The 16622-nt window shown below is 44.3% G+C and overlaps 1 long non-coding RNA gene across 4 annotated transcripts in view; it reads left to right on the plus strand.

The window, feature by feature from the left end:
* Positions 1 to 10207: 10207 nt before the first annotated feature.
* LOC134761386 (uncharacterized) overlaps positions 10208 to 16622 on the plus strand; it is a 67092-nt gene continuing 60677 nt past the window's right edge. For 3 of the 4 annotated variants that reach the window (XR_010139942.1, XR_010139940.1, XR_010139941.1), the window contains exons 1-2: positions 13934 to 13995; positions 16122 to 16209. This is a non-coding gene — a long non-coding RNA (uncharacterized LOC134761386). Of the gene's footprint in view, positions 10356 to 13933; positions 13996 to 16121; positions 16210 to 16622 lie in introns of those variants that run through there. The other variant, XR_010139943.1, reaches the window with a different exon arrangement.

Raw genomic sequence — 16622 nt, forward strand, 5'->3', positions numbered from 1 at the left:
TCTAATTAGATTACATTATATGGCTAAGGTGAAGGAATTCTGCAGATATAATTAAGGTCGAGGATGAGTTGATATTGAGTTACTCACAAAGGAGATTATACTGGGTGGCCCTGCCTTAATCAGGGAAAAGCCCTTAAAAGAGGACTGGGCCCTTCCTGAAGGAGGACAGTCCACTGCTGGCTTTGAAGCAGTAAGCAGCTGTGTTTTAAGGGGGCCTATGGAGGGGCCCATGTGGCAAGGACCTGAGGCTGGCCTCTAGGAGTTGGCAGCAGTTCCCAGCCACTGGCTAGCAAGAAAACAGGTGGTTCAGCCACATAGCCACAAGGAAATGAATTCTACCAACAATCCAAGTGAGCTTGGAAGTGAATTTTTTACATGGTCAAGCCTCCAGATGAACACCTTAACTGTAACATATGAATAGCTGAGCAGAGGACCCACTTCAGCCATGCCTGGACTCCTGACTTGTGGAAACTGAGATAACAAATGTATATTATTTTAAGCCGGTAAGGTTGTGGTAATTTGTTATGCAACAATGCCTAATACAGTAAGCATCTTAAATGTTTGTTGAACTTAATTTAATCTGGGAAATATAATATTTAAAAGGAATCTTTTCTAAAGTTTTAGCCAATTTAATGAACGTAGATATCTTAAAGAATTGCCATCTTCCTTTGGATCTTCTAGCCTTGCAATCGACTTCACACACTTCCAAGTTTTCATAAATACCAGCTTCTGATTGTCTGGAAACAGGAAGTGAGATTCTCTCCAGCCATCATTTGGCATTCTTAGGAGATAGAATGGATAAAAATTGATGTTGAAATGAGACCACCATCATTTTTCAGTCTGCTCACCATGTACAGAGCTCAAGATGATTAGAAAATGTAAAACACATGTGAGTGGTTCAAACCCCTTTAGTTAAATCACATTTACATAGATCAGTTTTCTCAAGGGATATAAGTTAGCTGAACTTAAGCAATTAAAAAAAATAAAACAAAACTAAAACCTTTTGCTAAAGCCAAAAAACATGGATGAGTTAAACTGTATCAGATGGAATGGTTTGTTTTGAAAAGTGTTTGGTTTATTGTCTATATACGTGCATGCTTTTTTAAAAGGCAGATAGAAAAGCAGAACTTGCAAGACCTTTAGCTGCTGAGGTGGAAAGCCAGTATTACTTCCACCACAGCAGTTGATATCATTGGTCTCACCAGCAGGTCACGGATTTGTTGCTTGCTCTCTGCGACATTCTTGAACCATTGTAGGTACCATGGCAGATAGAGGGACGGTGAACAGGGCTGAAAACAAAATTGGACTCAATCTTGAGCTTGGTATTCCACCGAGAGCAGGTTTTCTGGGCTTTGAAATACCACCTCAGAGGGACCTTCCTTGATATTCTGCCATGTTGAGAACAAGAACAAATTTTTGGCCCTGGAACGTCTTCCCTCCTGGTGCCAACATGTTCAATTTCATTTGCCTTTGGCTAAACGTAGCTTCCTGTTTCTAAGAAAAGAAGCAGAAAGGGGCTTTTGAAGGCCTCACAGACAGTCTCAGAAGGCTTCATGGGCAGCAAACAACTCTTAGCAAACAACAATTTGATGAGTTAAGTGTAAACGGCTCAGAGACATATGGATTACATTTTTTGGGAAATACACATGGGCTTACAATGTAAAACTGGGTAGTGTGGGGGTGGGGTGGAGAAGGGAATGCTTGGAAAAGTGTGGTTTGGGTCTTGCCAATTGCAAAATATTTGAAACAAATAATTGGAGATGTTTTGCTCAACGTACAGCGCGGTTGGATTTGCCCTTTCCATCTATTTACGTGTCATTTTCAGACTCGGCTCACATACCAATACTGGTTTGGGTCTTGAGTTGATTTTTAAAAATGCAGTTATTTTGAAAGGTCATGCCATATGATTTCTGTGTAGCCTCTGAGCATAAAGGGTGGGGTGGTGTAGGGGAAGAACTGGGCATTTAGAAACCTCTCTGCCTGTAGGTCAAACTGCTGCTCAGCTCTTCTGGTATATTCTACTTATGGAGTTTCCAAATCCAGGCTGTGCTAGTAAGATGCAGCAGCCTCAGTCTCCCCACCTGTAAAATGGGGACAGTGATACTTATCCCAGAACCCATGGCGATTGGGATGCTGTGTGGTGTGGAGTTGGAAGTGTGGACCCTGGAGGCATATACCTGTGCATATCCCAGCTCTGCTGCTGGTGTGAGCTTGGGCAAGTTCTTCAGCCTCCCCGGGCTTTTGTTTCTTCAACTGTGTAATGAGGAATATCTTAGCATCCACCACATAGGGTCACCTTGAGAATTAAAAGATTTAACCCAGTGCCTGGCACACAATAAGTGTTCAGCAAATGCTAACAGTGGCTCTTGTTGTTTATAATTTATCTTGTTCTATTAAGTATATGAATATGGTAGATAATAAGACAAATTCACCTCCAGGCTGGGGAGAGGAATAGCCCCTTACCCAAACAGTGAGGGTCTCCTTCAGCTTACCTTCTTTTTCTTATTGTTTCAACTTATGGATTAATTATCTAGTTTTGTGACCCCGAAATAAAAGGTAGATTCCTTGGTCTAAAATTAGACTCATCTTTTCCCTATCCTAGGAAGGATCCGTTTCTCTCTTCTATTTTACCGCTGTCTAGCACCTGGAGACACTTGGTTTAAGAGCCCAGCTAGTTTGTACTAGAGTGTGAGGGAATTCTGAGGGCTCAGGTGGAAGGAAAGCATGATTCCAGAGTTTTGTTGGGTTAATGCATTGCTTCTCAACCCTTCCTGCACATTAGAATGAATTGAGAAGTATTTCAAAAATAATAGAAATGTTGAGTGTGGGGCTTGGGTATTAGTACATTTTTTAACTCCCCAGCTGCTTCTATTGTGGAGCTAGGACTGAGAACCACCCTGGCTAAGGCATTCAGTGGCATTGTAGGTGCTTCCCTTGGTCGTTTCTGACTCGCCCCTTTTAACTCACTGGCCCCTCCGACTCTGATTTCTGCCCTTCATGCAGTGGGTGAGCTTTCCTCTGGGGCTTGCCTTGAGGTCTGCAGGAGCAAGTCCACTTCCTCTCTGAATCCTAGACACAGGCTTTGGGTTGGAGCTGCCACCCACGTGGAACCCCCTTCTGCCCCTCTGCTCTGGGGGATCTTGTCTGAATCCATCCCTTCTTTGCCTGCCTTATGCCTTCTAGCTACTATTCCTCTGCCCTTCCTTTCTTGATCAGCACAATTCTGCTGCTTTAAGTCCTTTTTTCCACTAACCATTGACTGCCCTTTGCTCTATCAAACATAGTTTTGGAGGCTGTGTAGTGTAGTGAAAGAATAGGGAATTTGAGGTTGGACCTGGGTTTAACTCTCTCCTTGATTGCTGACAAGTTACTTCACCTCTCCTCATTTGTAAACTAGGAATAGTCTGACCTGGATGAGACTGCTGTGAAGATGAAGGGAGGTAAAGGAGGGGTGATGGTGTGGTAGTGGTGGCCTGGTGAGAATGACGGTGGTGGAGTGATGGTGACAATGAGAATGATGATAATGGTAATAGCGGTGTTGCGGTGAGGATGTTGATGTGGTGGCAGTGCTGATTTTCACGGCAGGTGATGGCTATAGTAATGGGGTGGTGGTGATGATGGTGGTGGTAGTTGTAATGGTGACTGTGATGGTGGTGTTGATGATACTGGTGATAGCAGTAATGGTAGTGATGATGGTAATGATGGTGGTAATGATGGTGGTTTGATGGTGGTGAACATGACAGTGGGGGTGGTTGTAATGATGATAATGATTTGGTGGTGGTGGTGGTAGTTGTGGTGGTGATGGTGATGGTGGAGTGGTTTAGTGGTAAAAGTTCAGTCAAGAAATTAGAAGGCTGGAGGAAGCATCAGTGTTCTGAACAGAGGAACCACATGGGAAGCATAGACAGAGGGTCTTTGCATTTGCTAAGGCCGTGGGAGTAGCTGGTTGTATCAGTTAGCGTTTGATCAGGAAATCAGAGCTACTCTGTATGACATGGAATAAGGGATTAATCATAGGGATTAGACTTACTCATTATGAAAACTAGTAAAAAAGTCTAGGCAAGGCTGTTGCCTCTGTATCTGGTGTTGGGCTTGACGTTTCTTCAGGTCAGCAGGGCTTACAGATGGGACAGAAAGCGGATGGAAGGGGGAGAGCAAGACCAGAACAAACTGGACCATGTCTCTGACTCTCACCACCTGCAGTGGTAACATGGTGACCTGCAGGAAAAGCTAATGCCTCTCATCGTAGGCCTGGACATGCACCTGGGTCAGGACTCTGGGTTGGAGGAGACCCTGGGAGCTGGAGATACTGGAGCCCTGCTCCATCAAGGTGAGGTAGCAGGTCTGAGATAGGTGTGAGCTGCTGCTGCACCAGGTCCCTAATTAAACCTTCTGAGTGGAATGGCTACTGCTTCCCTTCTGCCTTCCAATCCTCTCACAGATTTCTCTTGTTGCCAGCTTTAATCTGGAACCATAGAGGAAGGAACTCTGGGAAATGTGGTTCCTGCTTAATTCTGGTGGCACAGCACAAGTCACTGCCGAGGGGTCCCCTTGTGGATTGGATGGGTTAAAAGCTTCAGCACCTGTAATGGCCTGTGCAGTCTACTTACTCGGACATTTAAAGCCTGGAGAGGCAAGGGGGACAAGAGCTGAGCTGAGGGCCGTGCCAGGGAACTGGACAAGGAAGGCCTTGGCACTCTCAAGTCAGGGAATAGCCTCGCCATTTCATCTCATCCCCAGATGCTGGAGTGCATTGGTCTCCCCTTCTAACCCCTAACCACTGAAAGGGACCCTCTCTACTACCAATCCTTGACTTTGGGATCATGGGCTGAGTAAGGCTGAAACATTTGGCCATCTTTGGAACCCCAGTATGTCCCTAGTCTCACTCTGGTGTCTCTTGAAGTGGCTGTCTTTCATGGTGTTGACCCTACTCTCTGTTTCTGACATCTGCCTGCTACATAATCCAGCTGGACTTCTCAGGTCTCCCTGGTGGCTGACCTCCTTAGACCAGGGAGCTCCCCTAGTGCCTCTAGTGCTGACAAAGTGCCATTTTGCAACAGTTTCTGCCCTTTTCCCAGTTCTCTGGCTTCTAAAGCCTTCATTTATCCACAGATAGAAATGCAATCAATCCCATCCTTACTCTTTCATTTGACAATTTTCCTTATCAGATATGCATTTAGAATTTAACTCAACTGTGTTCTGTCCTATTTTGCCAGTCACTGCTTTAACTTACATGGAATCATGGTTGGGTGGCAGGGACTGAAGTAGTTAGTTCTCACTTATTTATTGTGAAATGAATAGTTTGAGATTCAGTCAGTAGTCAGAATGGTATTCTTCACTTCCTCCTTTTCTTTATTTACTATGCTACCTGGTTTGTGAACATTTTCTCCAGCTGCAAGCAATTTACACAAACTGTAAACTCTTTATCCATTATAATCCCTGTAACTATGACTAGAGACTGGAAAATGACCAGTTGTCATTACATTCGGAAAAGCATAGAAAGGATCTCCTTACTTGTGGCCTCACACCTGGTACTTTTCAGATAGTAGATGAGCTATTAGGATGATTTGCACCTCGGTTTTCTTATCTGTAAAATGGGAGGGTTGCCTTTCATTTCATGCTGTGTTCTTTGACGCCCTGGGGGATTGCCAGATTGCCAGAGGACTCATTGGGAATTTGGGGATGGGGAAAAGCATGTGTCTAGAGGGCCTTCATCCCTCATTCAACTAGCAAAAAGCCACTTATTCTGTGTTATATATTTGGTTTCTATGATAGATTGGATTATTGGTCAGCAACAAAAATCACTCCCTTCCTTCTTCCTCTTGGAGCAGACTATAACTCCCCTGTTCTACTGACTTTGGGCTTGGCTATGTGACTAACTTTGGCCAATGAAATGTGGGAGGATGTGATGTGAATAGAGGCTTTAAATGTACTTGCATGGTTTGGCTTACCTCTTGTACTCTTCTGTTTGCTGTGAGAATATGCTGCAGGGAGCCACTGGTCCAAGGAGAAGGAGAGGGGTGTAGAGCAGACCTAAACCCAACCTGTAGCCTGAAACAGAGCCGAGTTCAGCCTAGATCTGCTTATAGTCAACCTGTTGATCTGTTAGTACGAGAACACATGCTACCATAAGCTGTTGTGTTTTGTTACATAGCTATAGCTGTCTAATTCAGCTTACAAATAAGTTTTGTCCATAATCATATTTTTTGGTTTAAAAAAGTTTGAAAAGCACTGGGTTTGCTGAGTTTTCAGCTTTCCCATCCACTTCTACTGTCCTGTTTCTTTCTGTTTGTGTATTTAGGAGAGAGAGGGAGAAAGAAAGGGTTTTGGAAACAATACAGTCTTGTAGAAAGAAAGAAAGGATAATTTTTTCTTTTGAGGAAAGAGGGACTTAGGGAGCTGGGAGGAGAGATAGGCACATTCATAGTTAAAGTATGTTTTGTTTCTTTTTTGAATCCTCAAGTAAACATTTCTTCACTGACATTGTTTTGCACTGTTACATTATTTTGTTCACTTTTGTGTTCCATTTGTACAACCTCTGAAATTCCAGGAAGAAGGTGAAAGAATAACATTGCACATAGCCCTGGGTTGTGCTGTGTTTACTTCATGATGGACCGTTCACTTGGGCTTAACCTTAAACTGACCTTTCTGATTCCAGACAAGACAGCAAGGCTTTGCTCACAGATTCAAAGTCAGGGAACAGAAACAGCTGACTTCCCTGTCCAAGGATGTTTTTTCCATTCTCATTATTTGTGTCCGTGGTCACAAATGAGATGCTAGGGAGGTAATTTTTAGGAATTCCCGGAGTACTTTACTTCTGATGTGCATGCACAGATACCCTGGGGTCTTATGCAATTGGTACCCCACCCCAAAGTCTGGATATATTCGTTGTAGGATGAAGAGAGGGAGGAAGGAAGGAGGACTGAGGAAAGTCTTAGGCTATTTTCAAGCCCTTTTTTGCTCCAGCACTTTGCAACATGGTTTTATTTTATTCTTATAAGTTTTGAGATCATCTCAAATATAAATACAAAACCATTGATCAAAGGCCAAGAATAAGAGATGTTTAGATGCCCTCTATTCCAGTGAATAATTAAATGGTTGCTATATCATGTGTAAAGGTAATCTCTTCAAGGATGAGCACTTTAGGTCAGATCATGGAAGCCTGGTTTTATTTCTCACAAAGAGTGTCTTTCTGGGGCTTGGGAGGCCAACACGAGGCAGGCTGAGCTTTGTCTATGGCAGGAGCTGAGTTTGAGGCTATCTCTGCCATCAGCCTGTGCTCAGGTTGTGTCCCTACACTGATGGCCATCAGAATTTGGGTATCAAGTGATTCTCTTGCTTGTACTAGATTGAGCTCCTTTGAGGACAACAGGAGCCATTAATATTTTAGAGCCAGAGGCCAGGTGTGGTGGCTCATGCCTGTAATCCCAGCACTTTGGGAAGCTGAGGCGGGCGGATCACAAGGTCAGGAGATTGAGACCATCCTGGCTAACACGGTGAAACCCCATTTCTACAAAAAATACAAAAAATTGGAGGGGTGTGGTGGCATGCACCTGTAATCCCAGCTACTCGGGTGGCTGAGGCGGGAGAATCACTTGAACCTGGGAGGCAGAGGTTGCAGTGAGCCGATATCATGCCATTGCATTCCAGCCTGGGCAACAGAGCGAGAGTCCATCTCAAAAAAAAAAAAAAAAAAAAAAAGAACTTAGAATCTGGACTGGTATAAGCCTTAATTCAAATGCCATCTCTGCCCTGTATGAACTGTGTGACCTTGGGCAAATAACCAGTTCTTTGTTTCTTCACCTGTAAAATAGGGATAATTAGTACTTTTCCCATACGGATGCTGTGAAGAGTCAAAGATATAATGGTTGTAGAGTGCTCATCACAGAGCCTGGCATGTCGTATCTGCTCATATATGTTAGCTATCACCATCATTGCTGCTGCTGCTGTTTTTATTAATCTAGTCCTGGGAATTTATATCAGGGAAAAAAGCCAAAAAAGTTATATGCTTAAAAATGTGTATTGCATCTTGTCTATAGCAATGAGAAATTAGAAACAATCTAAGTGTCTCATTTATTCAGTCAATTTAACAAATATTTTTTGAAGTCCTATTATATGCCAGGCACTGTATCCCACTGTTTGGGGTACATCACTGAATAAGAGAGACAAAGATCCCTGCTTTTGTGATGGAGAATGGGTAGCTAAACTATGGGACAATAATTCAATGGAATGTTATACAGCTATTAAAGCAATAGCAATGAAGACATGGGAAGTTGCTTGCCGTGTCATGTAAAATCAAAAAGCAGAAGAGGAAAACATAGATGCCTTAAAATATATCTGTGGGTGGACAGAGACTAGAATGGAGCATTTGAAAATGCAAGTGGTTGTTAGAGTGATGGAATCATGTTTTTTGTTTTTCAGTATGTTTGAAGTGGTTTTACAACATTATGGAAAAAATACATATATATGCATAAATAATTGAGAGAAATGAACTGGCCCTAAGAGAAGTTTCTTATGGTTTAGGAATCAAAGTAAGGCTTATAGGCAGAAGAGGAAATTGCCTAGGTAGCAAGGAAGGAAAAATTGCTATTTCAAACCAAAAATGACTGTTGCAGTTCCGCTGTGCACTGGAAGCATGGAATTCATGCCAAGGATGTTAGTTCTTTGTTAAGGAAAACCTATTAAGCAGATGAGTAAAAGAGGCCCTGAAGCCTCTGGAAAGAGGAGAGTTCAGACTTAAACGTCTTTGTATAATAAAGTAACAGAAGATTTCCATTTTCCCTCAGCAGTTTGGGGATGCAAGGGAGAAACAGAGATTCAGAGGCTGGAGAACTGGGAGAAGATGAGTAAAGGAAAGAGCCAGCTAAAGAGGTTGGAAGAGATGAGGCCACAATAGCAACTTGAAGAACACTGATAACTAATACTCAATTTTCAGAGATTCCCTGTCCCAGGAGACCATATGTCTCCCCATTCTTGCCTTCCCTCAGGAGTCTCCAGGAGGGCACTGTACTCCCATGGGATGGATGTCCCCACCCTAATCTCATGTTGAATGTAATCCCTAATGTTGGAGGTGGGGCCTGGTGGAAGGTGTTGGGATCATGCGGGTGGATCCCTCATGAATGGCTTGGGCCATCCCCTTGGTGATAAGTGAGCTCTGGCTCTGAGTTCACAGAAGATCTGGCCATTTAATAGTGTGTGGCACCTGCTCCCACCCCTCTCTGTCTTGCTCCTGGTTTCACCATGTGATGTGCAAGCTCCCACTTTGCCTTCTGCCATGAGTAAAGGCTCCCTGAGGCTCCCTAGAAGCTAAGCAGATGCTGGCACCATGCTTCCTGTACAGCTTGCAGCACTGTGAGCCTGAAACTTTTCTTTATAAATTACTGACTCTCAGGTATTTATAGCAATGCAAGAATGACCTAATACAGGGGCTTGGGCCATTTTGTTTGGTTATTAAAATAAGGCTGATGTCATAGAATATTCAGGGTTCACCTACCCAGGGGGATCTGAGGGGTCAGAAGCTACCTGTTTCAAATTGACTGCTTTTGGGGCCTGAAATGGCTTCATTGCCACCACTAGCAATATGATCTTTTGCAAATAGACAATCTAGGAGCCCTGATTTTTTAGGTGCAGCAAGGTCTGGGAGAAGTCTTGCTCTTCCATGAAGACCTTAAGGAGAATGATTTTGACAGACCATTGATCTGCTGAGGCAGGAGACTGGGCAGGTTTTGATTAATGGGTGGAGAAGGGAACAGTAAGCACACAGGAGAGTGGTGCTGGGGCTTGGAGACTGGGAGGCGGTGGGCTGGTGGTGGGAGGAAGCCTTCTGCAGCCCAAAGTCTCTTAGGACAACTGGGGGGTGGTCTCTAGACTCTGAATCCTGCTCCCAGGAGACCCTGTGGCTATGCCCCTTTTGGGAATGGTACTTAACTTAAAGGCCTGTAGAATAGCAACCTTGTATGGCCTTGGAAAACCAAGGTGGGGGTGGGGAGGAGCTGTCTGCCCCAGGTGCAGGCTACATTTAAAAATGCTAATAAAATAAAGTAAAACAAACTGCTTTTTATTATCACCATGTGCCAACAGTCAGTGATAAATTACCCCTCCCTGCTGGGGCAGATGGTTTGGGCCGTCCCCATCCCCTAGTCTGGCCAGGCTGTGGGATGGCAAACAGCCAAAGTAGGGGATCCGGAAGGAGCACATGCAGGAAGAAAACCCAGATTCCTCACACTGGTAAATAAGAGGCTTCTCAGGACTGAACTTGAAAAACATGAGCCCCACCAAGGGCGGGACAAGAAAATCCTCAGAAGACGGCTGAGCAGAGGTTAAGCAAACATCGGTGCCAAGCCAGTGGCAGCTCGGTAAGCAGACGGCTCCCATCCTTGGCGAATGCTCAGGATTAGTGTCTTTTCAGAGAAAAGAAAAGACCTAATCTCAGCTGTGGTGGGGAGAGAGGGCTAACTCCTCTTTTGTGAAAGATCACAGCTCCAGCAAGATCTTGAGACAATGTTCTAAAAACACGTGGCTGTCCTGCAACCCTGGGGGCACTTCACAGGCTATGGGAAGGGAGGAAACCCAGATCCCTTCTAAATCTTAGTGTTTAGATGGGACTGAGGCCACTAAAGTTTAGACCAGCAGCATCAGCATCACATGGGAACTTGTTAGAAATGCAAGTTCTCAGATCCTACCCCAGACCTACTGGATCAGAAACTCGGGCTGGAGCCAGCAATCTGTGTTTTCATCAGCCTTCCTGATGACTGTGATGCCTATAAAAGTTTGAGAGCCAAATCCAGAGTGAACTCTGGGATTTGGTTCCCTCTGAAAGGTGGCAGCTGTGAACTGCCTCTGCTCTCCTCCATTCCAAGTATCTGGGGCTTGCGGGTCTGCAAAGTGCTATGATGGTGCTACCATTGCAAAAGACACAGGCTGGCTGGGCATGGTGTGTCATGCCTGTAATTCCAGCACCTTGGGAGGTTAAGGCGGGAGGATTGTCTGATCCCAGGAGCTTGAGACCATCATGGGCAACATGGCAAGACCCTGTCTCTACAAAAAATAAAAATAAAAATAAATTAAAAATTGCCTGGTGTGGTGGTGCACACCTGTACTCCTGGCTACTTGAGAGGCTGAGGGGAGAGGTTTGCTTGAGTCCAGGAGGTAGAGGCTGCAGTGAGCTGTGATGGCACCACAGCACTACAGCCTGGGCAACAGATTAAGACCCTGTCTTTTTTTTTTTTTTTTTAAATTTCTGGAGAAGCCTGTGAATATCATTAGTTAATTACTGGGTCTGCAGCCTGCATTGTGAAACATTCTAAGGAAAGACAATTCAATAACCCTGCTCCAGTGTCTCCTTGTTTTTATGTTTGGGAAATTTAATCCAATTATTTAAGCCAATCCTTAATGTGTGGGCAAGTTCTCCAATTGTCTAACCTAAATCCCTTCTACTATATATTCAAACCTAGAGGGAAATCTGTCTTAGAAATGATAACTTTCATCAGAGTTTTTGATCCGAAAGTTCATAGAAAGAATGGGAAATAGAAGGAAAGGGCTGCCCAGAATTAATGTCCCATTGGCTGGGCACAGGCAGCCCTGTGTTTAGTAGACACTTCTGGTCACCTGGTAAGGTCCTGGGACTGTGTCATTGCACTCTTTGGGAGGCTGTGTACTGAGGCAGAAAGCACTTCATTTTTAAGAGGCTGGGTTAAAACTTGGCTCTCCTGTGTATGAGCTCTGTGATGTTGGGCAAATTCTTTATCTACTCTAAGTTTGCTCATCTCAAAATTGGGGTAAACTCCGCAGAGGGTTGTACCAAATGTTGAAGGTGAGGGTGTGATGTCATTGTTCCTTAAAACCAGAAGGCAGGGGCTTGTGCTGCAGCGGACGCTAGAGAGGTGGGCAGGAGTCAGATGTTGAGGGGCATCATATACCTCCCTTTACAAAACCATTGGCCAGAGTTATTTTGTATTTTGAACAGTTTGAATTTTACTCTAAGAGCGTCCACATGTAGAGTCACCCAAATGCTTCACAGAGTAGGGAGATATTAGGTTGGTGCAAGAGTAATTGCAGTTTTTGCAAAGGAAATCTACTTTCAATTGCAAAAACCTCAATTACTTTTGCACCAACATAATACTTCTGTAGATTTCAACTCCTGGCATGAGGGGGTTGGTCAGCACAGTCACATCCCGAGGGCTTTTCCAGAGTCTTCCATGGCAATAGCTCCATATTTGCAAACTCGTCACCACCTGCTGAAGGCTGAGGAACAATGTGGTGGGTAAAGGCAGCTCATGCTCTATGCTGAGGGTGGGTATGAAGAGTGGGAACTCGCGACCAGGAGGGTTATGTTTGATAGTAAACCATCAGGCAGAAGGGAGATGTGAGTAATCTCAGGTCACTGAGTTCAAGGCAGTTGGGAGAGGCCCATTTCTTGGCCACATATTCATTTGTCACTTCCCACTGACTGCCTGCCATGTGTCAGACACTTGTTAAGAAGACAGGGGCGGTCCTGTCCTCGGCTTGTTCACAGTCCAAGACAGCTCCAGGCTAGAGTTGGAAAATGCTGGTGCTTCTGTGTGCGAGAATGAGCTGAGGAAAGTTTTTGGCCTTATTGGGTGTGCACCCCAACCCCTTCCAAAGATGTTCACATCTTAATTCCTAGAACCTCTGATTATGTTACTTGTCATGGCAAAAGGAGCTTTGCAGATGGATTAAGTTAAGGACCTTGAGATGGGTTGTTCATGCTGGATTATCTGCGAGGAACCCAGTGAATCACAAGGGTTCTGAAAAGTGGAAAAGGAGGCAGAAGAGAGTGGGAGGAAGATGGGACTACGGACAAAGAGCGATGCCTGTAAGGTTCAACCTGCTGTGGCTGCCTCTGGAGATGGAGGGAGGGGGCCAAGAAGGAAGGAATGCAGGTGGCCTCTAGGAGCTGGAAAGGCAAGGAAATGGATTCTCTACTAGAGCCTCCAGCAAGGAACACCCCCCTGCTGACCCCTTGATTCTAGCCCAACAGAAACCTTGTCAGACTTCTAATCTACAGAATTGTGAGATGATACATTTGTGTTGATGTAAGTCACTAAATTCATGAATTTGTTGTAATTGCCCCAGGAAACTAGTAAATGAAGCTCTGGACCTGTAGTCAGACCAAGACTAGCCATTTGTCTCCAACTCCAAGAAGTGTCCTGCTGTCTCTGTACCTGAGGTCTTTGGTTGGGATGTGGGGACTGACTTCTTCGAGAGATTGGCTGCACTGAGTCTCTGAAGGTCCTAGGCTGGGTGTAGCAGGAAGTTCAGATTCAGGGCCAGGAGTGCCCATAGGCACTTGCAGGGATGCTCTCAGGATGCCACAGAATCCCTAGTGTCAATATGGCAGGCGGATGAAGAGATACAGCCTTGGCAAAGCTTGCCAGGTCCGACGAAGTAACAACTCAGGCAGGAGAGGAGCCTGTTGTTTGGACTTGGCCTAAATATTGTATCTTTCTTGGGTTTTGGATATCCCTTGCTGTCATAGAGAGAACACAGGATTCTCTTCCAGCCAGATCACTTACAGATTGTGCAACATTGGGCAAATTACTTAACTTCTCCAAACCCTAGTTTCCTCATTTGTAAATACGCACTTTTCTGTGTTATTATGAGGAAGGTTGTTACAAAGTATAAATAAAGCTGTGTAAAGCACCTGGCACATAATGGGACAATGACTCTTTCTGAAGAAGGATAGTTGTAGGATTCTCTCCAGCTTTGTGGATGGTTGTAGAACCAAGTGTGAGTACCTTCCTGCTGGCTAGTCAGAGTCATGGTTAGTCAGAGATTTGGGGCTGCTGGGAGTGCAGCCAAGCAGGCGATCCACCCCCCAGGCACCCTTTGAAATAAGATATACAGCTGGTCTTTTCAGCTAGGTTTTAGGGAAGGGCCATGTGACAGGAAACTGCATAGCCGAAGGCATTACTGGGTCTGGGTTCTTTGGGCGTTGATGGTGGCTCTAGCAGGGAAGACAATGAGAGCAGCTTGGTGAGTCTTGGAAAACACACCCATTCCCCCAGCCAGTGACTCTGCAGGAGAACAGGCATCTTTCAGCCTCCTGCATTCCCCTGGAAGGGCACTGCCTGGGCCTCTCCAGGCCTGATCTGTTTTCCTGACATTTTAGCATCCTTCTATAGCCAAGGTACTCCAACAGGTCTGAGAGGAGGCAGAGGACCTGAGGTCCAACCCTGACCCTAGGCTGCTCTTTTATACCTACCACCCCAGAGTGAGCTCAGTGTGGCAGGAGCCCACTCTGAAGTTAAATACGAGCCACCTGGGAAGGCAGCCCTGAAACCTCCCTGACTTCCACCTCTTCCCGCTTTCCTCCCCAAGCCTGTAGCCTCAGGCTGCTCAAAATTCCCTTGCTCTAGACCCTCACTCAGCAGACCCCTTCCTGATATGTTTCTGGATAAGCAAGAGTTTACAATAGAACTTTGACATCCCAGAAGACTATACTTCAGATCTTTCTGACCCCTCCAAGACTTGAGAATAAAGAATAAGAGAATGTATGCATGAGTTCTTGGTTTCCTCCTAATTCACATTTCCACTGAGTTGAATGCTTCTGTGCTTACCCTCACTTTGCTCGTTAACTGCCGTTAACTACCTTTCCAACTTCCCCTGAAGTTTTATCCCTCATTTGATGGCTATTTTTTACACAGAAACAAATTTTTAAAAATCATTTGTCAGGCCAGGCATGGTGGTTCACACCTGTAATCCTAGCACTTTGGGAGGCCAAGGTGGGCAGATCACTTGAGGCCAGGAGTTTGAGACCAGCCTGGCAAACATAGTGAAACCCTGTCTCTACTAAAAATACAAAAATTAGCTGGGCATTATGGTGCGTGCCTGTAATCCCAGCTACTCGGGAGGCTTGAGGCACGAGAATCACTTGAACCTGGGAGGCAGAGGTTGCAGTGAGCTGAAATCGCACCATTGCACTGTAGCCTGGGCAATACTCTGTCTCAAGGACAACAACAACAACAACAAATCATTTGTCAGAGCTACTTTGTATACAACTTCAGCAAGTAGAGAACAATGGAACCTGGTACCTTAACAAAATTACAAATTGCTACATTCCCTAGACCTTTGGAATTGCTTCAGAATGAGAGTTTGCCATGAAATGAAACTGGGACTGCTGAGTGCAGAGGGCCTATTGCTCCTGTCTATCCCACTGAAACAGTTTTTTCTCCACTAACCACTGGTGGGTGCTAGGAAAGCAATCTGATTGTGCTAATCCAGGCGAATCCACCTTGGGATGTTTGTACATTCATCAGGATGAATTTAAATTTGGTAAAGCATCAAATGTGAATGAGGTTTTGCTTTTTTAAATTAACTTTTTTATTTGGGGGAGTTGTTTTTATTCTACATTTGTGTCCTTTGTGCACTCTTCAGGCTGTGAATTTTTCAAAGAAGGACTATAATGATCCTTAGGAGAAGAATACCCACTGTACACTAGAATAAACATGAAAGAAAGTTATTTGATTGCAAACCCAAAGCATTCAAAGTTTTGTGGATTAATAAATTAACACTTATTAGTAATAAATGATGTTTTAATTATGTTAATTTCTAAGAAGATGGAGGGCAACTTTTTTTGTACTAATGAACGTGCTAGGTGCAAGAGAATACAATGATGAATTAAACAGATATCAATTATTTCTCTTTAAATCTCCGGGTCTTCCACCTTTCTCACCATTATGACAAATAATCATACAACTCAATGATGCTTATGTAGAGTGTTGAGTGGATATCAGATGAACTTTGCCTTAAATCAATGGTTCTAAACTAGGGTGATTTTGCAACCCAGGGGACATTTGGCAATGTCCGGAGAACCAACTAGATGCCACTGGCACCTAATGGGTAGGAACCAAGAATTCTGTGAAAAAAGAATCCCCCAACAAAGAACTTCCTGCACCAAAATGTCAATAGTTCTGAGGTTTAGAAAACTTTCTCTAAAGAATAGATTCTCCACTTTTGAAAGCTAATGTACAATGGGAAATGTTACTGATGTGAATGTGCTGAGCTTGGGCCCAGAGTGGAGGCAGGAAGATCTGAGACCCTTCCCTCTGATGTCTGTGTAGCTATAGCACCAAGCTCTTTATACTGCCCTGTCATTACAGATGGCGTTCATGGTCATTTCCTGTAACTAAAAAAAGTGAAAAGAGAAATCGATTCTGATTCTGCTGTTGACTAGCTGTGTGATCTCAGGTACGTCACTTACACTCTCTGGACCTCAGTTTCCTCATATAAAATGCAAAGTTTGCAATACAAGATCTGTAAGGTATTGTGTAGCATTCTCGTTCTGTACCCACAGGAGCATTTGCAACACTCAAAGGCTGTCCTTCCTGTCTCTTGGTCTGCCAATCCTTTTCAAATCAGACTGGCCTTTCCTCTTTCTCCTACCATTACTTGAGCAGTTTCTAGGCTCATTTTTATTTAAAAAAAAAATTGAATTCCTAAGGCTCCAGAGTTTCAGATAACTCTTGGTAAATTAGAGCTCCAAAAATATTTCATAGTTAAACCCAAAATAGCAACCTGGCTCCTCCCTAGTATTAAACAGATTGAAAAAGTCTCCATGGTGGGAAGAGAATATCCCAGCAATTGAAGACATCTGTGGATAT

This window comes from Pongo abelii, chromosome 4 (assembly GCF_028885655.2).
Source record: "Pongo abelii isolate AG06213 chromosome 4, NHGRI_mPonAbe1-v2.0_pri, whole genome shotgun sequence".
NCBI classification, from domain to species: domain Eukaryota; kingdom Metazoa; phylum Chordata; class Mammalia; order Primates; family Hominidae; genus Pongo; species Pongo abelii.